Source organism: Carassius carassius, chromosome 44 (assembly GCF_963082965.1).
Source record: "Carassius carassius chromosome 44, fCarCar2.1, whole genome shotgun sequence".
Lineage (NCBI taxonomy): Eukaryota > Metazoa > Chordata > Actinopteri > Cypriniformes > Cyprinidae > Carassius > Carassius carassius.
In genome coordinates, this window is record NC_081798.1 from 17,846,620 (window position 1) to 17,870,944 (window position 24,325).

Here is a 24,325-nt window from a genome sequence, read left to right on the forward strand (position 1 = left end):
CCAGGTCTATTAGCTTAATGCTGGCTTTGCTCACCAATGCCATTAACGTGGGTGGTAATGTGGTGAGATCGTAGAACATCACCCTACGGTGATAAGGGCTCAGCACGAAATTTACAGTGTTACTTGATTTACTGAGCAGCGATAATGAAAAAGCTTTTTACTTTTAATGCCAGTTTCTATATCTATCCTGAGAGATAACAGCTGTGATATGATGATGAATGCAAATTAAGATAATATGTGGTTATATATGAAGCACACGTCAATAGCAACCAAATGGCACGCAGATTAATTCTAAACTTTGACGTTCCAAATGTTTTCAGCACAGTGTATTTCTGTAGAAGGCCATGCAATTAAATTTATTCATAACATAAGGAACTTGTGAACATAAATAATCCAATTATCCAACGTAAATATCCAATGGTATCAAAAAGAGCAATTTTGCATGCTTATATGTGGTGGGCCAGAAAGATAAGTTTGGATTTATTCATAAACAGAAAGCTGTGGAAATGGCAAGGGTTTGTATGGGAAGCAAAATCAAGGGAAACTAATCGGGGTTTCGGGTTCAAGAGCTGCTTACATGGACAGAGGTTACCTGGCCAGCATCTGGACCATCATGTACAAACACATTTGTAAGTACAGCGAGCAGACGAGGCTTAACTGAGCACACAACTGTTCAAGAAACAACCTTGTTTTCTTGTGTAACGATTTTTAGTGATTCAGCTTTGACATCAGATACCAAATGACTCATGAGATGTTTTTTGATTTGTTGTGTTTTACGTAGGCACACAGACACATATGCTGCGCCCCCAAAACATATTTTAAGAATTAAGCCGTGCATAAAAGTAGCTTGAGTGTGATTGCATTAGATAACAAAATAGCAAGTGTCATTTATTTTGAAGAAGCACACGCACACTTTTTAAGTAGAATAAAGAAGCGTGTTGGTTTAAAATGACAAATTTAAATGATAAATGAATTCTATTTATTCACTCAGAGATCAGAAAACCTGCATTTTGTATCCTGATATGCAGATGTGTTTTAGCCAGATTGCATTTACCCCATTTCAATACAGTCTGTATTTTATTTTTTTTCCAAAGAATATGTTCCACAAGGCTGCATTTATTTGACCAAAAATACAGTAAGTTGTACTGTGAAATATCGTTTAAATTTCAAATAAGTGTTTTTAATTTTAATATAGGTTAAAATTGCGGGTGGGCAATATGGCAAAAATATCATATATCATATCATGATTTTATTTTTTATTTTTTTATAAATATCACGATTTACAATTTCATCTCGATTCTTTTTCATGTTGGTTTTACTAGTTTGCAAGTTGTCTAAGCATTACAGCCAAACTAGTACCTTATTATAAAGACAAAGCCTTTTTAAGGTAATAAAATATAAAATAAATATAATTTTTTTTTTGGCTAAAGTGGGAAAAGAGCAAAATCTTTGTCCTTATTTTATCTCTGTTATTTAAAAATAAGCACAAAGATACATAATAAAATACACATGATATACAAATAAACGGTGCTTTATTTTCAGGTGCAATTGTCAACATGACATGTCAATTGTCATCAAAAATTGCAAAAATTCCAATATATCACAAAAAATGTTTTCACACTCGCATGAGGTGGTTTTTCAGGCAATTTTGAAAAGGGAATATATCACAAAACTGCAATGGAAACAGTTATTTTTGCATTTAAAGTTCACCTGGTGTATGTAAAAATCATATGATCATTATTTAATGTACTATATCATTCAAGGAACATCTTATACATGTGCAGTCTCAAGAATAAGGGGCTTTCCTTGCCATAAACACTTGGATGGATAACCCCTTATTTACACAGCACAAGTCTTCAGTGCATCACGGCTCCGACACGGCCACTCTAGTCAATGCTTGTGTTTATACCAGCTGCATAAGCATCCTACAAGCAGCTCTCAGTGCTGCTTCGCTAAAGATACACACATACGTCTTCTTTGATTAAATATAATTGCTAGTGCGGTGGCTGCAATATAAACGTAAACCTATGAACATCCGTGGCCATAACTTATCGCGAGAGGGAAAAAATGCTGTTTTAGTTGCATAGCACTGGTTAATGCAAATGGCGTCATTTCACAAAGGTTTTGAACAACATTTATAAAATATCGCAAAAGCTTTGCGCAAATCTGTAATGGAAATGCACCTATTGTAAATGTATCCTTGCTAAATAAAAGTATTCATTTGATTCAAATAAAGAAAACAAATGTACTGACTTTAAAACTTTTGAATGGTACTTTATCTTTAAAAAAAGATTTGCTTTTAGAAAGAATATGTGTGCTCCCATTATGTGGGTCACATGAGAAAAGAGCATCCAAATAAGAGCTTAACGATGAAGCGTTAATGATTTGATCGCAGTGTGTGATAGCGCCAGGACGCAGAGCAGCAGGGAAGAGACTGCCGGGCAACTGTCCTCTTCACACACACACACACACACACACACACACACAAACAAACAAACATGTGAACACACGCATTCAGTCTCTAGCACACACACACACTTGTGCACAGACACACACACAGCCCCTCTCAGCCCCCAGCCTGCCTTTACATAATGGCACTGATTTCAGTCTGCAATTTGCCATGGCTGTTTAGTGCAGCGAGTGCTTTCCTGCTCTTAATGAAGCCTGCGTGACTCGAGGCTGTCTTCAGGGGTCACAACCAGTTTGAGTTCACACTGCAAGCGACGACTGGAGATACACAGCCAACATCACCCCATAAACACTTACACACACGCACACACACACACACACACACACACATTCACATTCATCTTATAATGTGATTAAAGCAATGAAAGCACTGCGATGATTGTGTCATATTAATTTGAAGTTAAAAGAGTGCTTGTATCTCAGTAGTGACTCTTTATGAAACGATAGCTTGGGTAATTCACTCAGGATATTCAGTTGTTTTTATAGCTCCGATAAGATAATCTGTGGTGTATTTTTGTCGGTATTAGTTCAGTGCTGTTAATTGTACACACATATGTTGCTCTGCTGTGCAATGTGTCAGTTTTTGGCCAGGCGTTCTGGCTTTGTGTATTTTTATTTAAAATCTGTTCTGGTGTGTACATGTTAACCTTAATATGCCTGGCAGATCTTGGCATTACCACCACTCTATGTGTATATGATAAAAATAAAAAAAATAGGTGAATTATATATATATATATACACACACAGACACACACACACACACACACACACACACACACACACACACATACAGTGCAACAACATATCAGCTTTTAATTTTAATAATAATAATAATAATTTGTAGTAGTACTAGTAGTAGTTGTAGCAGTAGTATGTGGTTTTAAGGCATCATTAATTTGAGAGATTACATGGAATATTTTACTTTTGATTTGTTACACGAGGTGTGCTGTGATCTTTTTACTTGATATAAACAATTATTTTGTTATTAATATAATTCATATATTTATTTTTATATATTATTTATTATGAATATGCAAAGATATAAAGCTATGTACATTATTCTAATAACAAAATCATATAGAATAATAAATACAGAAACAACAATATAGTGATACTATTATTATTATTATTATGTGATTTTGTGACCTTATATTGAGAGACTACATGGATTATTTGTACTTTTAATTTAGCTAGAGGTGAAATGATATAGAGCTGTTTTCAGTTATTAGTGAAGTTTATCCTTAAAACAAGGGGGAAAAAGTGTCATTTGCCATTGGGGTAAATATGGGTATTTAATTCAAAAGGGAAAACACATTCATTTTTCTTATCCCATTGGCAACTTTTTTTTTCCCGTCTTAAGCATAAACCTCAATAAATTTTGTTTCTGTGCTTTTCTCCTCCCTTATCTGCCGTGCCGTTGCTCCCAGACTCCTCCAGTCTCTCTCTATAGAACAGAACATAAAGGGCCCAAACAATGACATCTGAGGAATACCAATGCATGCCTGCTGCCGTTTTGTCAAAGTTGAATTTGGCTGATCTGCTTTGTGTCATGTGTCTCTCCTCTCTTCCACAAGAGGAGTGCATCTGAGGTTGTAATTAAACACCACACTCTCATTCATGTGCAAATACTCCCAGGGCTCTTTGTATCCGAACCGAAGGAGGATAGAATGAGGAGAAAATTGATAACAAACAGAGTGAAGGACAGCACAGAGGAGAAAGTGTCCGCTCGTCTCCTGGAGTTCATGTTTCCTGCTCGAGTTGTAGTGGACTTTGTAGGCCAGTGAACCGAGAAGACCCGTCTGTACCGCGGTGAATTTTAAACACAACTAGAAGAGAAACCAAATGGACCTTCGTTTGTAAATTCTCCCCAGTTGTTCTTAAAGGTATAATTGACTAATTAAAAAGCTAATGATCCATATCAGTTAATTATCAGAGTTGACAAACATAAAAGTCAAGTTAATTGATCCATGACAGACATTTGATTGGGCGGAGGGACTCAAAAACACAACCAGCACACACATACACACATATATTGTGAGGTAGCATGTGTTTTATTTTGACATTCAGCCAGGAGAGACTGAGAGAGAGATTGATCTGTTCTGTATCTGTGATGTACACACCTACTGACAGCTCCAGACACAAACAGAATATATTCAATATACCGACACACTGTACTTGACTGTGATGATAGTCTAAAGACTGCTTTACACTTCATCTTCTGCTTTGTTTTTATCACACATGTCCACTGGTTCAAAGTCAGACGAGCTGAGTGGCCGTTTTCAGTTCGTTCTCTATGGGAGCTGAGCAGCTGGGGATTGTGGGATTGACAGCAGTGCCGAGCGAATGGTGAGAGTGATAGAAAGTTGGGAAATGCTGAACTCACGCAAGCTAGAGATGATAAATGTTCTGCAGACAGTGGTTGTGATGTGAAAGTAGTTTCTGAGCTTAAATTAGATCATTTAATATTAGTATGCATATAGATTTCTGTATTTTTATACATATATATTTGGTTTTATTTACATTATATATTATATGGTTATATCATAAATTTTTTTTATATTATATGGTTATATTTTACATTTATATTTGGTGTTTCTGTAGCTCAATTGGTAAAGCATTGCGTTAGCAGCACAAGGTTGTGGGTTCGATTCCCACGGAGCACATGTTAGGTAAAAAATGTTAGTCTGAATGCACTGTAAGTTGCTTTAGATAAAAGTGTCTGCTAAATGCATAAATATATTTTGTGCATCCATTTTTTTTTTTTGCGCAAAATTGTATAGTTTTGCAGAAATAAAAAAGTATTTCTCTTTACTAATGTCCACAAAAATTATGTCAGCTTTTTTTCATGTTTTTTTTTTCATTATTTATAAACATTTTTAAGACATTTTGAAAACATTATGGTAAATGTCCTCTTAACTGTATCTATATTTGATAAGATCTTCAGTGAATTCTCCTGAGGAATTCTCCTCAAGTAGTATATTAATAATTGTCTGTGAACTCTGTTGGGTAAATTATTATGGTTTGCAATATTTTTATGTTTTCAGTTCAAACTAAATATAAAAATTTGAGATGAACCTGAAAAAAGAACATTTTGTTAGCCAGACAAGGCTATTGTTTTTATTTATTCATGTCAGTGTGTAAATTTCATTTTCAAACATTGCACACAACTCTAGGGGCAAATTTTGTTGTGCAATAGCTTACACACAGCGCAGGGAACCTTGATTTCAATCTCAGAATTGAATTTATTTGAAAAAGACAAGCTAACGGTCAGTAATGAAATAAGAACAATAAATAATTTATATAGTTGCAGACAATTATTGAACACATATGATGACAAATACAATAAAGCATCTTGCGATGTTTTGACATGTTACATAATGAAATAATATTGATATTGTCCAGTTATTTTCATAACACATCCACTGAATAAAGGAGCTCTGTCAGTGTGAACACACACACACACACACACACACACACACACACATCAGATTCTCTTTGATGCCCACCTCTTGTTTGAGCACCTTCCCATAATCCCGAATGAGCAGTTTGTCGGACATGCCTTTTATTAAAACACCAAAATAACAACAGAGAGCTTTGAAGGTTTCATCGAACACAGGGGTCTATTCCTCGAGGAAATAAACAAGCGCTTTTCACACAGCAAACAGTAAGTGTGTGTGTGAGAGAGGAGGTCGTAGAGATGTAAGCAGTGGCCATTGCAGACTGTGAGTGTGTGTGTGTGTGTGTGTGTGTGTGTGTCGCGTGTCTGCCATAATGAATTGTGCGATGGGCCTTCTCTCAGACGGTACGTCAGCTCCTCTGGCTCTTCCCGCTAGTGCTGCATGTGTTGGCGCGCTGCAGCGGCAGACAGACTCTCTGCTCCGCACTAATGCTTTCTGGCAAGACACTGGGCATTTATTAGTGCAGGAAAAAAATGTTTGCATGCGTACATATGTGTGAATGTTTAGAGTGATGTTGTAACGAAACCAAATGTTCAGTTGTCGACACAATATCAGTTCTTGATACCATTTAATTCCACAACAACAACAAAAAAATTGTTTATTTAAGAAGTTAAATATGTGATCAGTATGATATAAAATATAACTAAAACTAAAAAAAGTAAATTGTTTCTTGATAATTAATAATATAGATGTGTGTGTGTGTGTGTGTGTGTGTGTGTGTGTGTGTGTGTGTGTGTGTGTGTGTATAATTTATTTATTTATTATATAATAAAAAAAAAACTTGCTGCATGTATTGCTTTAAGATAACTGAGACTTGTTATAGCGCTTGTATATTATTGCTCTTTTGTTGATCTTGATTGCTTCCATTGACCTCATTTGTAAGTCGCTTTGGACAAAAGCGTCTGCTAAATGACTATATATATACATACTGTATATGGTACCAAAAGAGTGAATTATTTCCACTTAAATCTTGTCAATAAAGTTGTTTATTTAATGTTTACAATGTAGTAAAAATTCTGTTTCAAGTTGCATGTGTGTGTGTGTGTGTGTGTGTGTGTGTGTGTGTGTGTGTGCGTGTGTGTGTGTGTGTGTGCGTGTTTTTGCATGTTTATGTATATTTTTAAAAAGCTTTTGTATGTTCGAGCCTTTTCATATAAGTTTTTTTTCAGTGTTAATATATTGTGTGTGCATTTGTTTGTATATGTGTGCTTTTGTGCATGCATGGTTTTAGTGTTTGTGCATGTTCTTTTTTATTAAATGAGAGAATTTTATTACTGTGGCTTTTAATGTAGGTTTTATGTTTATATTCTATGCATCGCAGCATAAATGGCTGCCCACTGCTCCGGGTGTGTGTTCACAGTGTGTGTGTGTTCACTGCTCTGTGTGTGTGCACTTTGGATGGGTTAAATGCAGAGCACAAATTCTGAGTATGGGTCACCATACTTGGCTGAATGTCACGTCACGTGTGTCGGTGTGTGTGTGTGTGTGTGTGTGTGTGTGTGTGTGTGTGTGTGTGCTTCTGTGCATGTGCTTTATTTTTATTTTTTTGATAGCTTTTGAATTGTTGTGCCTTTTTATATATGTAGGTTTTCCTGTGTTTACTATATACTGTATGTGTATTTGTGTGTGTGAGTATGGGTGCTAAGAAAATTAGATAGAATATCCTTGTTAGCAGGGACATTTTTGTTTTTGCATTTATGTATGCTTTACTCGTGTGTGCTTTTGATATACACTACCAGTCAAAAGTTTTTGAACCGTAAAATTCTTAATGTTTTTAATTTTAAAGAGGTCTCTTCTGCTCTTTAAGCTTACATTAATTTGATCCAAAACACAGAAAAAGCAGTAATATTGTGATTTTCTTTTTATTTAAATATATATTTTAAAATGTAATTTATTCCCTCGATCAAAGCTGAATTTTCAGCATTATTACTTCTGTCTTTAGTGTAACATGATCCTTCAGAAATCATTCTAACATGCTGATTTGCTGTTAAAGAAACATTCATCATAATTATTATTATCATTATTATTATTTTTATTGTTTTGAGTATTTAAAACAGTTTTGTAACATTACATACTATAACGTTCAAAAGCTTGGAGTCAGTCAGTATTTTATTTTATTTTTCTTCTGAACTTTCTATTCATTAAATAAACCTACCTAAAAATTTACAATTTAATTATAATAAAAAAAAAGAATACGTTTTTTTGAGCACCAAATCAGAATATTAGATCATGTGACTGGAGTAACCCTAATGCCAAAAAATTTGGCTTTCAAATCACAGAAATAAATTACATGTTACGACTCACTTTGTGAGAGAAGTCCATTTACTGCATGTTCGCAGACGTGTGTGTGTGTTGGGAGGGTGGTGTCCGAGGGGTAGTTGAGCAAGATGAAACGAGAGGGGTCTGGGAAGTGGCAACATGTCAATATGAAATAGAGAGAGAGGGAGAAAGAGACAGGAGCCAGAGGAGAGAAGCGAGAGATGATGGATGAGAGACGCACTCAACCATACGGGATGAGCAGAGGAAGAAATCTGACAGAATTGGAAAAGAGAAAACACAGCGAGCAGATGATATGTGAGGGATGAGCATGCTCTGATGAGAGTAGCGATATGTCCGTGTGGTCCGGGAAGACTATTGACCATCAAGTGAAACAGCGAGAGATCCCCGCCTCTATAAAACATACAACACTCGGAGCTCGTGGAGAACAGTGTTTCGCGGCTTTGAAGTTGTGCGCGTTGGGTTGACGTGTGTTTTTTGACAGTGGTTGGTCATAGCTCAGTCTTTTGATTTGAGTGCCGGGTGACCTGAATCTGTCAGCCCCGAGCTCATGAATAATCCAAAACAAACAATCATATACAAACACATTAATGCATTCTGCCATGCACAGTACACAGCCTTCAATGTGTCTGTCAATTGAACTTGTGTTGTGTTGCGCATCGAGAGTCATAGATCAGATTGGTCAATGTATGCCGATAGTGTATACTCAGTATACAGCATGCACTCTTAAAAGTAGTATTTCACTTCTAGTTTCATGTTTTTTTGTTCCAAAATATGTCAGTTATACTGTAAACCCAATTATAGGTGTGCTGTTGTGAGATTTAGCATGAACTGTCCTCTTTTATATTAATATTAATAGTGCTAAACTGGTTAATTAGTTACTGCTTAAATTAGTGCTGTCAGTTTAATGCATTAACTTAATTATTTTTTAAACAATAATGCGATTAAAATATTTTAACGCAGTTAATGCATTGGCCACGCCCCCAGACCTGTACATCATCTTACATTTCAGTTGACTGTTGACAAATATGATGCAGGGTAATAATTGATGCCCCTGTATGACTTTTTGTCTGATATTTATATCAGGTGATAAGCGATATCACACATGCAGCAGGGAGAGCAGTATTCCACGAGTGCAGATTTTTTACCGAATATCATGAGTTTAAATGTTATTTTATACAACAGTTGAGTAAATATGAAGTTGATATTGTCTTATATTTTAAACATAAAATTATCTTTTTTTTTTGCTCAGTTTTCCAGAGAACATATTACCTTTAAAGCCAGGGGTGTCACGGACTCATTATTTTCGAGGGGGCACGAGTGAAGAGGAGGGGGGTGTTCATCATGCTTGTCATGTGACTCACATTTACTTCATTCCTGAATGAATCAGCAGTTTGAACAAATCAAATGAATACCTGACTTATAAAGACATTTACTACCACCCGTTGGCAGATTTAAAATGCATTTACTCACCCTCGTGTTGTTTCAAACCTTTCTTTCAGGAACATAATAGAAAGTATTTTCAAGAGTGTGGGTAACAAAGCTGTTTTGTTTACCAATGACTTTCACTGTATGAACAAAAAATACTAATATTTCTCAAATTATCTTCTTTTCTGTTCTATAGTTTATGTTCGGTTGTAGTAACCTTAATGTTTGTGTAATAAATTGTATGTTGAATCAAATCAAATATTCCTTTCTAAAGCTACAATTTGTATTGTCTACTTGATACTTTCTCATTTAACACATTAATGACTTCATATCTTTATGTCAACTTTGATTTGCAATTAATTAATCGACACATCATGTAATTAATAAGATTGACATTTTTTATCAATGGACAGCTCTACTTTAAACATCCAGGTATCTATGTACGTGAATAATAACATATTTAGTTTAATGCAGAGTTTCCCAAACTAGGGTTTGTGAGGGGTGACCGGGCATTGATAAAAAGCTAGTAAGTGATTAAATTATAAAAAAATTAAATTTATTATTTAAAAATAAAAACCGCAAATAATTCACTTACTACATAAAAAGATGAACTTGTTAACCTGCATATGACATGGCAACTGTGACCATTTGAAAACCATTAACATGCAAATGTGTTAAATTATTGAAATATTCATAATAACATCTGACATATAGTTGACTTTCAAGTACAGGTATATATTTTAGGTCAGATGGAATCAGCTGAAAAAAAAAAAATTGAAATAAAAAGGGATTATACTTAGTTTAATAGCAATTCAGTGTTTTTCAAGACTTTGATTGAGAATTTAATTCTAATCAACAATAAAACATAAAATAAAATAAAAAGTTTCCTGTCTGCTATTGTCCATACATTTATGAACATTTCTGTTAACCCTAAAACACAACACAGTGAAATGCAGGAAATTACTTGAATGAATGCAGGAAATGACTTCATATTAATACTGTACATTGTGCCCTGTTTTTTTTATTTTTATTATTATTTTTTTTTTACTTACTGTATGGTATTGTAGAAAATGACAAGGGCATAGTTGTATTTTTTTTTTATCAGGCTATAAAATCCCACAAACCTGTGTGTGGTTCAGCGGTCTGTTAGAATAATAATAATAATAATAATAATAATAATAATAATAATAATAATAATAATAATAATAATAATAAACTTTGACAAAGCAATTGGATGTAAATTAATTTACAAATGTCTTTTTTTTTCTTCTAGTTTTTTAAACTCATAATTCAATTTTTAGCAAGAAATAACCATTGTAGTCATTAAATATTCACTTGGTTATTTCTAAAGTTCACTTGAATTTGTTCTAGATCATTAGACGTGACATTATGGTGCCTTGGAAGCCTTGGGAGGTGCCTTCATAGAAAACTCATTGACTGACTGAGCAGATGAATTCAGTTTTGGTTGCCCAGCCTCTAAGGTAATGCATTCTTGTGTGTGTGAAAGGAGAGCGAGAGGTAAACCTCAAGGGCAGATCATCCTCGTGAGGCTCAGTGTCTCTTGATGATAAAGACTGAATTCAGTTATTTAGCAACACATGCAGAACAGACAGCAGCTCACTGTCCCTCCTCTAGGAATGAAGTGCATGTCTGCCAGAGTACATCTGTTCTGGAAAAACTGAATTTATGACTCAAATAGCGGTAATGAGTATGTTCGTTCATCATTTACTCATCCTCATGTCTTTCTAAACCTGATTATTTATTTTTATTTTTTTTGTCACACAGATGGAGAAATTTTGAAAACTGTTCTCCACACTTGTTTCTGCAATTACAATGGACAATGATTGAAACCTTCAAAACACACGATTCAAAAGATAATTCTAAACGCATTAAAAGCCATATGAGAAACAGAAGGAAGTTGTCATTCACAATAAAAGAATAGTTCACCCAAAAATGAAAAATTCTGTTATCATTTACTCACCCTCATGTTGTTCCAAACTTTTATATCCGCTGTTGAACACAAAAGGAGAAATTTGAAAAAATAGTTGTATCCAACCAGTTGATTTTATGTTATTTTATCAACGGGAACCATCAGTTGTATATTCTATGTTCAACAGAAGAAACTCATACAGGTTTGAGGAAGAGTAAATGCTAGCAGGTTTTTTTTTTTTTTTAAACGTGTAAATTAACTCTAGTTCTCATTAGCATGTTCAGAACTTTTCAGTTAGAATTTGTTATTTTGGTTTACAAACTGGTATAAATTATTCCTTCATAGATGATCTAGTTCTTGAGTTCAGCTCACTGACTCAGTGATTCAGTTGCAATACTTGCAATACTTGAGGGGGAAATTATAATTAATTAATTATTATTAATTTATATTGTTATATTGAGCACAAGTTGTATGGTCAGCATAAATATTCCTTATTTTGAAGCTTGAAAGCGTTTCCCCATTCATTGTAATTGCATTCACAAGAAATATCAACACTGTCTGCAGAACATCTCCTATTGTGTTTCATGTAAGAAAGAAAGGCATATTGATTTTTGCAACAACATAACGGGGGGAGCGAGTTGTGTTTTTTGTCTGAACTGTCCCTTTAAAGGAGAGCATGGGGTGTGATTAAATGAGACTGGAAGACGTCCCAGTGTCCGGTTGTTCGGTTGTAGGCTCTTCTGATAATGCACATGTAGGCCTCGTTCAACAAGGAATGATGGAGAGTTTTACTTCAATGAATTCTTCATCATTACATTAATTAATCAAAATCTACAGTTAATTCATTATGCAGTATATTTTTTCTTGTGCATGTTTAAAAAGTCAAAAGGGTTGTTGGATGGTGTTTTAAATTGGAAAATTAATATTCATAACTCCTAATGAAGTTTCTAGAATGACCCTCGATTCATGGCTTTACTGAGATTTAATTAACAATCCTGGCAGCCGACACCTTTGACAGAATGGGTGGCATAATCGAGCCATGCAGAATGACTTATTGTTTAAACACGATAAAACATACAAACATTAATATCTGGAAAACGCGGAGCTCTCTTAAGATCCTCAAAGACACAGACATCTCATAATATGCCATTCACAAATTATCCTGGCAAACATTGGGAGTAAAACTGCTTAAGTGTGAAAATAATGTCATGCAAGACTGAGCAGTAATGAATATATTAGGACTCTGGCATCTGATCCAAGGTCAGAGGAAAATTTGCAGCAACATTTATAGACCCCGTAGAATTTTCAATAATTGCCATCCTGTCATAAAAGTTTAACCCTCAAACCATGATATTGATGCCAGACATCGACCGACAGCTAAATGAATCACATTACTATAGAGTGGGAGATTTATTACAATTTTTTTTTTATTATTTGTGCACATTATTGTTTTATTTGCTTTTATGGACTTGTTTAAATATTTTCTAAGTAGTTTTAGTTTCTGTACAGTTTTTAGAATCTGGTTAGATGCTAGAGATTTGCTTTTACAGTAGTTGTTTGATAGGAGTTCACATGCTGTTAAATAAGTGTGTGTCTGTGCTCTCAGTAATGCAGTCTGTCGTCCTGAATGCCCACAGACACATGGTCCCCAGACTGAGTTATGTTTACTTCAGTTCTTATGTATGTGTGTGAACTCTGCATGACCTTGGCATCCTCCAGTGAGTATGACATGCCCATCACTACAATCAGTCAACACGCTGACCTTTATCCCCTCAAGCTTGACCTCGAGTCAACACTGGTCAACAGTACGCTAATATGCTCAAGAAGCTCATGTAATCCACATATTCTGACGCAAAGATTCTGGTCTTAAATCAGTTTGGAATAATTAAGTTTTTTTTCTTATGCTCACCAAGGCTGTGATTAAAAACTGATTAAACATACAATAATTGATTAAAAAAATTAAAGTAAACTGTAATAATGTAAAAATATAACAATAACAATATTTAATATTCATATGGTGACAAGTTCAGCTTGTTATTATCAATTAGTATTGCTACTTAATTATTGATAATGGTTATGTAAAAAAAAAAGTATTACTTAATATTTTTGTGGAAACCACGATACCCCTTTTTTGCAGGATTCTTTGATTAATACAAAAATAAAAATAACAGCATTTATTTGAATTATAAATATTTTACTGTTACTTTTGTACAGTTTAATGTGCCCTTGCTAAATGAAATAATATATTTTTTTAGTACTAGAACCAACTTTTAAGTGGTAGTCTATTAGTTTTAACAGTAATGATGTTGAAAGTATATTAAGATTATTCTGAACAGTTCTTCTGAATTGTTACACTGTATATTGTACAACTATTTGGTTCAGGCAGTGTCAAACCCATAGGTTCAGTTCCCTAGGAATACATTTACTGATAAAATGTATACAATGAAAGCACTTTAAGTTGCTTTGGGTGATGGCAAGTGAATAAATACATGTATGGTAACGATCATGGCATTCTGGCGTATGTACAGTACTGTATGTACACAGTCTACAGAAACATTCATCATAAATGGATGTGTTTGACCATTGTGGTTGCATCTTTTGCAGAATTTCTGAAAAAGGTGATGCTCAAGTTGAAGTAACCTCAAGCATCTCTGTTTTACGTGGGGAAAATGCATTCTGTGTAAGTGATAACTAAATAAGATTGAACGCAAGAATGTCCCTAAGACAAGATCTTCCGTTCAATGTCACAAAAGTACACTCATCGCTGGCAGTATTTGGTGCTAAGAGTGTTGTGTGAAAACCGCTCCGAAAGACAGCAAACACTCCCCTATAATCCTGCGAACGTGTCGGCATAGCCCTCAGCGTTTGCTACTCCACATTCAGTCGACAAGATCAGAATGTTTTTTCTCAGTAGGCAGCGGCCATGTTTCATTAATCAGCACCCGCCATCTCTCCGAATCAACCTTCCCCCGCCGGTCCCTCACCCCTACCCGGGCTCCGTGAGGCCCTTCCCATCCCGCTGTCAGTTCTCTCAGATGGAGCCGTTGATGGACGCAGGGGTCTTTTCCATCGCCACGCTGAGGGGCTTTTTAATTTAAGGTAATTAATTGCTGACCTTGTTTGACGCGGCACTTTATGAGTCTTTGGCGACAGCCTGTGATTTTCAGTACTTCCCACTACTAGCGAGATCTCCTGCGATGATGCTGAGAACAAGCAGAAGATTGTACGAAGAAAGCGATGGGTAGGTGTGGAGGGAGAGGTTGCTGTGATGTGATCCGAGGGGAAAACACAGAAAGGATCTGGTGCTTTCTAAAAGAGACGAGTGATTTCCCCAGTCTGGCGTTCTTCCTGCTCCAGTGGAGGCTGCATCCCTTCGTCTGTCTCCAGACTCGACTGTCAGGGGCATCCACTCCATTTAATCAAACACATTTTTGTGATTACATTCGCCTCCATGTTCCAGAGAGAGGGAGAGATGGAAAGAGGAAGCAGAGAGTGTTGTGGATCAGTAAACCACCTAGTGCCACAGTGTCTGCGGACAAAGTAAATCACACACACACACACACACACATAAGAGACAAGCTGGGCAGCCTATTACGAAAGCACTTCCAACTCGTCTCTTTCTGACTCTCTCTCTCTCACACTCTCTTTCTTGCTCGCAAAAAAAAAATATTGTGTCATTATTTCCTTACCCTCATGACTTTTTCTGTGGTACTGTAGAACAGAAAATTTTGATATTTAAAGCACTGTCCAAGCTGTTCTTTTCCATATAATGAAAGTGAATAGAAACCACAGCTACTGAGTGAAATGTTTAATGATTAATGACTTGTTTCCTACACTAAGCTATCAAATTACCTTCAGAAGACTTGAGATATATTGAACAGGTTCTAGTCTGAGACACTTAAAACATGGATTAGTGAATGCAAGATGCAAACTTGTAATAAAAAATACATAACCAGCTGTTGTCAACAAATGAGAAGTTTTAAAAGTATAGTTCCCCCAAAAATGAAAATTCTGTCATTAATTACGCTCTCATGTCATTCCAAACCCATAAGACCTTCAGTCATCTTTGGCACACCAATTGAGATATTTTTGATAAAGTCCGAGAGCTTTCTGACCGTCAATCGACAGCAACCCAACTGACAAGTTAAAGGCCCAGAAATGTATTATCTATGAACACCCGATAAAATAGTCCGTGTAACATCAGTGGTTCAACCGTAATGGTATGAAGAAAAAAAACCTTTATTCAACAATTTCCTCTTTTCCAGGTCAATCTCTGCACCATTCACGAGAGTACCATGATGCGATGTACTTACTACCTTTCTGGGTCTTGAACACGGTAGTTCCATTGCTGTCTAGTGGCGGAAAGCTCTTGGATAGATTTATTTATTCATTGATATAAAATAACACAATTTATGGTCGAATTGTGCAGCCCTACAAACAAGCACAGCAAACCTGAATCTTTCTTAGAGTTCTTTTGTTTTTAAATCATCATTCATTTTTATCTGTCTCTTTAAGAATGTTTTCCCATGCACAAAGCATGTGGAAAGACCCATGGAGTGCTTTGGCAAATTGTTTTTTACGTCCAAAAGACACCGTTGCTAATATTGGTGAGGCAGCTTTAAATTAGTACATATGATCTCTTGCTAGTTAGATAGAAGTATAACCCTGAAAGCAATTGAAATTGACAGGGAGGAGAAACTCAGCCTCCCTCTTGACTGGCCCAGACAGAAATGTCAACGGCTCCATTTCCTGTCTCTCTATTCATGCAGGAATGAATAAGAGTCATGTTCACAGTACAATAACATTGAAATAGAAAAAGTGGGGCAAAGTGGTACTTAGCAGAAAAGCAGTGGTCCCTGGAAATGGACAGGGTTTAGTGGCCATATTTTGCCTCTAAAAGCATTTTCACACAGATAACAATTAAATTGGAGCGAGTCGCCCAGATGCAAATCGCAAGTCTGATCACTGAACAGCACCTCACATCTCAGAAATGTTGCAGAACGAGGTATGCACTGAAATTATTCATTTTATGGGTTTGTTCAGATCACAAACTCAAAGTGTAAGCACAAGTAATAGTAATAAGCACCATTAATGATACCATTGCTAGTTGAGTCATACAATACCATTGAGAAATACATTATATTGAGTTTTTCTGGCATGACCGATCATGTTGTTGCTTTGGCTGGAATGAAGCTGATCTGAAAATCAGCAGATCCTCTATTCGACTAGCAGGAGACTTAGCGTGCACAGAACTCGCTGTAGAATTTTGAACGTTCATCATTACAAATCAGAACATAAAATGTCGAAAAAGTCAGCAGGTTCCGTCTGGGTTTCTCATTGATATTTAAACCCACTCGTTATCCATTTCTGTGGTGTCTCACATCCTCCTCCCCTTCAGCCCACTTGCTTTTCAATGATTTAAGCCGTTGGACTGCCCGGAGTATGGAGCCGGCACTGATGACGACAGCAGTGCTTTATTTATGCACAGATGAAGCTTCGTTGGCCATTAATTAGTAGAAGTAATTGGTTAGAACTACTAATGAACTGTGGATAAAATGTAAGATTTGAAGCCATCAGAAAGATTATATTACATATGCAAAAGAAGGCATTTCGAATCACTTCGGACTGAATTCGAAGCCTTGATCGTCTGGGGTTGAAAGGAGGTCGAGGATGGACGACGGTCCATCAACACTTACTGTTCTTTGTGTTTTAAATGTGGGTGAGGACGCAATGAAACACGTCCTTTTCTCTCTTTTTTGCTGCCTTTATATGTGTGCATGTGAGATCCGTGTGTGTGTGTTAGGCCTCCCCCTAAGGCTACCGCCCGCAGGCATCATTAAGCATGATTTACAGTCTCTGATTTCATCCACTTCATGTCATTTAGATCAGCGTGGTGCATGCTGAGAGGATCTGGGCTGACCGCTCACTTACTATTTGTGTGTGTTGACAGTTTAAAGCAGTGTTGAGGGTTTTGGAAATGAGGTTGTATTACTAGCACTGCTTGATCCATGTTCAAAGTCAACCTATTTGCATTTCTGGTCTTACCGCACACTATTCAGTGTACGCAGAAATACATTTTCTGAAATAAAAAGAAATTCATACTGTATGAATGCAGAAATAAAATTCCTATGAATGCGTAAATGCATAATTGAATTCCTTTTCGATTCCAATATAGTGAATTCCTCTTCCTGTTATCCCAGTTTCAGGACAAATTCTTCAATTCTAAATTATGATGGGACATTAGGAATAAAAGATATTTGAAAGGAATTAAAATGAATTGAAATTCAAAGAAAATATCACATGAGCACCCGCCTGATATCGTTCTATATCAGCATGGCTGTGATTTGGCTGTAGGTAATCAAAGCCATGCTGATATGGAGCGATATAACACAGGTACGAGTGTCCATGCCTACAATATTTATTTTGAAAACACCACTATAGAACTAGTAATGAAGGAATGTTGAGTTGCTTCATTGAAAACATATTGTATTATTGTATTAAAAGCTCACTGTTTAATGTAGAGTATTATGAGAGAGAGAGATGGACTGAGCGAGTGTGATTACCTGCATCTGATACAGCATTCATTCTTCAATTCAATCTTATATTCACATTAAAACATTAGTTTTCTATTTCCGTTAAGGAAAGTGATAGGCTCTTTGTCATACTATCCTTTCATATGTTAAGAGTGATTTACAATAAAAGCGCTGCTCAGTGCATTTGTTGGCTGCATCTTACAAGGTGTCGTTACAAGTAAAAAGTAAAAATCAACTTCCTTGTTTACAACCCTGTTTCAGTGTCTTTCAATATAAAAGTCTTACTGCTTATGGCGTTATTTCCCTCTCAAATATCGAGAGCGCATTATTGTAGCGCGAAAGTACATTCATATAATGCACATCTCTCTGCTCGTGTGCGGAATATAATGTGCAAGAATTTAAAAATTTAAAAAAATTTAAAAGAATTTTCTCTGGACTCGCTCAGAGAGTAGGCCTGCACTTAAAACTTGTTCAGTGCAATCGCGAATCTCTCCTCTTCTCTTAAAGTAAGCATGTATGTGCTTAGACTGTGTCCCGTGCGTTCGCGCATGGCCAAGTACTCTTCTCTTTGATTTCTTTCTCTTTGCTCTTGACATAAACGCTGTCAAAACGGCAACAACCAATCAGAAATAGGCTTCAATGACTGACCAATGAAAACGCGACATTGTACATGGAATCTTATTGGTTGATATTGAACTGCACATGGAACACATGGAATAAGTTCACTGAAGTTCAATCAAGACGAGCTGAGATGGATCCGCCGAATCGACGATCTCAGGGTGAGTGCTGAGTGAAATGTTTAATGATTAATGACTTGTTTCCTACACTAAGCTATCAAATTACCTTCAGAAGACTTGAGATATATTGAACAGGTTCTAGTCTGAGACACTTAAAACATGGATTAGTGAATGCAAGATGCAAACTTGTAATAAAAAATACATATAAACCAGCTGTTGTCAACAAATGAGAAGTTTTAAAAGTATAGTTCACCCAAAAATGAAACATTAATATAATGCCCATCTCTCTGCTCGTGTGCGGAATATAATGTGCAAGAATTTTAAAATTTAAAAAAATGTAAAAGAATTTTTTCTGGGCTCGCTCAGAGAGTAGGCCTGCACTCAAAACGTGTTCAGTGCAATCGCGAATCTCTCCTCTTCTCTTAAAGTAAGCACGTATGTGCTTAGACTGTGTCCCGTGCGTTCGCGCATGGCCAAGTACTCTTCTCTTTGATTTCTTTCTCTTTGCTCTTGACATAAATGCTGTCAAAACGGCAACAACCAATCAGAAATAGGCTTCAATGACTGACCAATGAAAACGCAACATCGTACATGGAATCTTATTGGTTGATATTGAACCGCACATGGAACACATGGAATAAGTTCACTGAAGTTCAATCAAGACGAGCCGAGATGGATCTGCCGAATCGACAATCTCAGGTAACCAGTTTCATTTGTTTTGATGTTTAATATGTCAAATGTATCGTCTTGATTGAACTTCAGTGAACTTATTCCATGTGTTCCATGCCAAAAGCAAAGAGAAAGAACTCGAAGAGAAGAGTACTTGACCATGCACGAACGCACGAGACACAGTCTAAGCACATATGTGCTTACTCTAAGCTAAGAGAAGAGATTCGCAATTTCACTGAACACGTTTTAAGTGCAGGCATACTCTCTGAGCGAGCCCAGAGAAAATTCTTACAAGAGCAACGTGTATCTGAGAGCGTGCGCCCAGTTCCCGCGCTCGAGGAGAGAGATTCCCGCTCGGGCACATTATATTCCGCGCGCTAGCAGAGAAATTCGCGCTCACGCATTATATAAATGTACTTTCGTGCTACAATAATGCGCTCTCGACATTTGACAGGGAAATAACGCCATAACTGCTGACTTGTTCATTAAAGTTTCTGCCATTTAATGGCAGAACAATGTAGTACTACTTAATACTATTATTGAATTATTCTATTATTTACATAAAATAGTATTTATTGAATAATAATATATAATAAACAACAACAGCCATCTTAAAAGTTGATAAGTAATTCAGTCAGAAGTACAAAGACAGTGCTATGATACAGCATTTGAGTTGTATAAAATATAAAGAGACTTTGCTCTCAGCCAAAACTCTTTGCTCCGGAATAAATAATTGATAAATGATACCAAAGATTGCCATTTACCCAAATTTACAAACAACTACATCCCTACCTAAAAACTGTATTATTTGTAAAATTGTGGATTTGGGTGTCCACCATAATTGGGTGTGACTCTCACTGAAAAAAATACTACAAACGGTGAAACGGTTCCAACCGTAATGTCTGCAATGATTCAACATGAGATTTGATACAGAACCATGTTATTTTAGATGGATAAAATTTAATTCGAGTGGTTAATTCGACTTTTCTTTCATAAATATGTGGAAGTACACCAGATTGCTGATGTAAAACACAGGTGAATCTGACCGAATATGTGGTTTTGTTTTATCTTCCTCCTACTGCTGGAATATTTTCTGCATTTTGAGGTTTTTAGGTTGCAGTTTAAGCATCTCAATGCCTACAACATTTTCAGGCCTGAATTTGTGCACAATATCCTCTCTGCAAAGCGTACTGTGGTGTAATGCCTTGAGCGGTGTGTTGCAAACCCACTGTGGGTTCCGTTATCTCCGCTAAGCTTCGGTTCTCGTCTACATCTCTTCCCTTCTCAACTCTGTGAAACCCATGCTCGTATCCACCCATCCCGGCAACTGCACGAACCCCATTATCCTCCTGCAGCAGATTTCGGCTCCAGAGCACATAAAATCTCCAGCAGGGATCAGGGTAAACAAATAAACAGGTAAATCGGCTTTTACCCAGTCTGCCGCTGAGAGCTCCCTGCGTGCTTTGATCACATCTAACTCATAATCTCTCTTCTCTACTCCGGCTTTGATTGCAGCGTAAGTCAGACTCTTGTGCAAGAGAGATACACTTCGTTTTTAATCACGCGTCTGGAGAAGGCCTTGCGCTCGTATTGGTGGAGATGAACATCAGTAAGCAGGTGGAACCCGCCTCCGTGATCATGGAAAAACTAGGCACCACTCTGTGAAACCCTCGGGAGAGAGATGAATCATATCAGCACTGGTGTGTTTTAAAGGTGCTGACCGCTCGTCTGCCACAAACCGCCCTCAGCGAGAGAGTGTGTGAGATGAACGCAGAGAGAATGATTAGCCTGCTGCTCACATTGAGGAGAGAAGGGCATCGGGGAGGAAAATAGAAAGGCGCGTTACTTTTTCAGGCATTATAAAGCTACAGTTGTCAGAAAATTAACACTGTGTTCTAAGACATAGGCTATGCAAATGTTTGTTGCACAATCATTGTGTTATGAAATCTGTTAGCGAATGATAACGTGATTCATTATTAGTAGGGTTCCCACAAGGGGTGCTATAACTGGCATTACTGTAAACTACCTCTATGGGCAATGTTGTCATTCAGGTTATTTAGTTTAGAGCAACAGTTTGAAAAGAATCTCAGATTCAAAGATTGAAATTGAAATTGAAGTAGAAAAGATGATGATGCTTGGTTATGATAGGAAAGAAAGAAAGAAAGAAAGAAAGAAAGAAAGAAAGAAAGAAAGAAAGAAAGAAAGAAAGAAAGAAAGAAAGAAAGAAAGAAAGAAAAGGCAACGTGTCTCATTTCATATATGTATATATATATATATATATATATATATATATATATATATATATATTCTCTATAAAATTGCATATAAAGTATATATGAAAAATTCTTCAAAGAGTAATAAAATTGACAAAACACAACAAAACCAATGAGACTTTAACTGAAATTAAAATCAAATTGGAAAATATAAAATAAAGATGAATTCAAAATATTATTTAAAACTGCAATAGTATCCGAATAATAATAAAATGTAAATTTTTAAAGTTGGTTGTTAGAAAGTAAACCTAAAATGTTTTAAAATGAATTTTATATTGCTGTAATTTTTTAAAGAGATGGATGGATGGATGATTCATATTCAATAAATTTGTTAGTTTGTGGAACAGGGTAAAAGAACATGTACAGTAATTTACCAGAATGCATTGCCTGTGTTATATTTATTTGAATTGCAAATCAGTAGTTTTGTTTGACAAGTAAGTTTATCTTTTTAAAGAATCTTTAGATATCTTACTGGAAAGCAGGTAAACAATGATCATTAAAACCCAATTAAGAAGTCATGTTTGCAGTGTAGCAAATAGTAACATATCTGGTTTAATTGTGCAAGACACTTTATCGCCCCCTTGAGTACTGGAGGTTATTACAGCCATAGTAACGAAAAATGCTGTGTAAAACAGGCAGTGCGAGCCAGAGAACAGAGAACTCCTCCGCTCTGCAGGAGGTTATGATGGGATCATATGGTCTTCTCTGTGTCTGCTGTCTCAGCACACATGCTGCTTTGGGCGACCCCATGCTGGCTCACACGCTCACAACTGCAGCCCTCCTGCTTCCGGAGAGCCTTGCAGCAGCCGGGCTCCAGTTTTGTCACTCTTTGTCTTCGGTCATCACCCCAAAGACACCAGCTCGAAGATTTCTCCTTCAAATACCAGAGAAAATAAGCAAAAAGAAGAGCAGCCTCTAGCCAGGAAGTGTTAACGATGTTTGACAAGCAGACACAGTCCCACATGTGCGCAGCTGTGCGCTCATGAGCCAAACACACACACAATACACACTATGTCCCACATCCCCTTCACCTGCAGCTCTGCTAGTCACACACGGCTCTCACTGGAGCTGCCATCATGACTCCTGACTGCCAGAACCATGAGAATGAGAGATGAAGGCACAGGAGACTAAAAGAGACAGATGAGAGGGGATGGAATAAATGAAGAAAGGAGAAATTCTCACATTGTTTTATTTTGTAGTCTATTTAAAAGTTTAGTCATGGAATCTTTAACTTTTTCCAGGCTCTCTTTATTCTTTAGAATAAAATTGGCACATTTTCTGCTTGACCTTAAAGGGGTCTTTCTTTAACCTGTGGCCTTTTTATTTAGAATGTGAGTAAATTTTATTATTATTATTATTATTATTATTATTATTATTATTATTATTATTATGTTTTTCTTTTTTTCAAAATTGGTAGTATTTTTTTATTATTATTGTTATTTCATGACATTTTCCACCCTCACTCTGACCCTTAGAATAATATGTTCATATTTTGCTGCTTTGCCGTTCACATTTAAAAACAACAGTTTGCTTTGCTATTTTTGGAATTTGCTTTTAGTATGTGCTCTTTTTGGAGTTTTGAGGGTTTTTACAATATAGCAATATAAGACTGCATTTACCAAAATAAATAATTAAAATAAAAATCAGAATAACTGTTTTTTACTTGAATGTTTTGTAAAATGTTATTTATTCTCAATAAATAAGAATAATATTCTTATATTCTCAATTTTCTCAATTTATGTGCTCAAAGCTGAATTTTCAGCATCATTTCTCTAGTCTTCAGTGTCACATGATCCTTCAGAAATCATTCTAATATGCTAATTTAGTAACATTTAGTATATTTTTTATTGTCAAAAACCAGTGTTAAAAACAGTTGTGCTTCTTAATATTTGTGTGGAAACCATAGTTATTATTTCTTCAGAATTATTTTTTCAATAAAATGTTCAAAACAGCATTTGAAACTCAATTTAATGATTTCTGATCAGTGTTGGGAAGGTTACTTTGGAAATGTAATAGGTTACAGATTACAAGTTACCCTGTTTAAAATGTAATAGTAGTGTAACTTTTTCAATTACTTTATTAAAGTAATGTAACTAATTACTTTTGAGTACTTTTTGATTACTTTTCTAAATTTGTGAAAATTAAAGAATAATAAATAAAAGCATATACATCAACTTAAATACAGTTATCTAGTAAGCATGTGACGTATCCTGTGTACTAAACTCCTGAAACATTGGTGTTTTTTTGAAACTGCTGTCTCTGTATATGATGATAGTTTTCTCAAAATAAGTAAAATGCAAATGAAGTGACACAGAGCAGTTCTAGAAATTATGTTTATGTGCTCGTGTACTCCTATATTGAGGCGGCAGAGGTTGAAAACACTGCGAGCTTCAGTAGGCCTATGTGTAGTAAATGAAACCATGTCTTTGGCATTAATTTACAGGAGGGGCGGACTGGGAAAAAAATTCAGACTGGAAAATTCAAACTCATACAAACAAATTCATGGACAAAACTATATTTTGTGTGGACCTGACATAAAAAAGGTTTAAAT

The 24,325-nt window shown here is 36.0% G+C and overlaps 1 protein-coding gene across 9 annotated transcripts in view; it reads left to right on the forward strand.

The window, feature by feature from the left end:
* The window catches only part of LOC132126593 (calmodulin-binding transcription activator 1-like), a 315,141-nt gene that overhangs the window by 153,444 nt on the left and 137,372 nt on the right, over window positions 1–24,325 (forward strand). The gene's annotated exons all lie outside the window — the stretch shown is intronic.